The sequence below is a fragment of the Fukomys damarensis genome, unplaced genomic scaffold (genome assembly GCF_012274545.1).
Source record: "Fukomys damarensis isolate Sample0158 unplaced genomic scaffold, DMR_v1.0_HiC HiC_scaffold_24, whole genome shotgun sequence".
NCBI classification, from domain to species: domain Eukaryota; kingdom Metazoa; phylum Chordata; class Mammalia; order Rodentia; family Bathyergidae; genus Fukomys; species Fukomys damarensis.
This window is the reverse complement of record NW_022900936.1, coordinates 6,295,337-6,296,555: the sequence shown is the minus strand read 5'-3', so window position 1 is coordinate 6,296,555 and position 1,219 is coordinate 6,295,337. Positions and strand designations below refer to the sequence as shown.

General features: G+C 35.0%; 1 protein-coding gene across 3 annotated transcripts in view; it reads left to right on the top strand.

Moving 5' to 3' along the window:
- Positions 1-1,219, top strand: part of Dyrk1a (dual specificity tyrosine phosphorylation regulated kinase 1A) — a 124,334-nt gene that overhangs the window by 100,433 nt on the left and 22,682 nt on the right. The gene's annotated exons all lie outside the window — the stretch shown is intronic.

Genomic DNA, 1,219 nt, shown 5'->3' with positions numbered 1-1,219 from the left:
CTCCCCCTCCCTCTTCCCCTCCATCTCACTGTGCAGTTCAGGCTGACCTGAACTCACCATGTAGCAGAGGCTGGCCTTGAACTTGCAGGGATCCTCCTGCCTCAGACTCCTGAGTTCTGGGATTACAGGTGTGTGCCACCACGCCCAGCCCCATAAGGAGATATTTGAAATGCTATGAATAGTGTGCATAGAGTTTGCAGACAGTTTTAGGATGGTTATTTATCTCTATAAAGTGTAGCACTGAAACACTTTGTCTTGATATCTAAAATACAAAAGCAATATTTTGAATTAGAAGATACTGAATTTTCAGAGTGGATGTATTTAGATTCATATGCATGCTAAAACACTAGGAGAATAGGAGAGAAAAGAATTAAATATTAGGTGATATTTGTAAGTGTATTTCCCAGATAAAGGCTTTCATTTAAAGTTTGGGGAATTTCAATACAGGAGCTTGAATCTTTGCTATAAAATATTCTCTACACTGTACCAAGATAAGTGTTTTTTCTGAAAGACTTAATGGCTAAAAACTAGCAGTGAGTTTTACGTCAGTCTTGGTATTGCCATATGGCTATTTCAGAGCTGATGGATGTACTTGTTTTGACAAATAAGTTTGTCATACCCTTCCTCTCACAAATTAGAATTTGTATAGCACTGACACATATCCAAACTGATTTTCCTCACAGAATTAAAAACAGATATATCAATAGTGATAAAAGTTTAGCTGATTGAGGAAAGCAAAATTTTCCTACTATTCTCTTTAGCATTATAAAAACGACTCTGTATTTTGCTAATAGAAGTTGCAGGTGGTTGTCCTTCAAAGGAATTAGGACATGTTTAATAAAATTTTACTCATTTTATACACTTCTATTTATGTCAAAGTATTGAAATTGTTCCTTTTTTAAAATAAGTCTGCTATTTGTTATTCAAACTGGCTTTTCCATTGTTTTCCAAATTTCCTGTCCTGTCCTGTCCAATTTTTCTTCAGGTTTTAAATGCAGTAGGTTAATTTGGTTGTGAAAGCTCATAGCTAGTTAATAGGATTGTCATTTTGTGATGTTCTACAAATTACCTTACAGTAATGAAGCTATAGATTATTAAAATAGTTTTTTAAAATTGAAGTAGGCAGTAAAGTTTGCAGTTTCAGATGGCCCTGAGAAATCAAGAGACATTCAGTAGTTAACATGGATGATAGTGTGTGTGTGTGTGTGTGTGTGTGTGT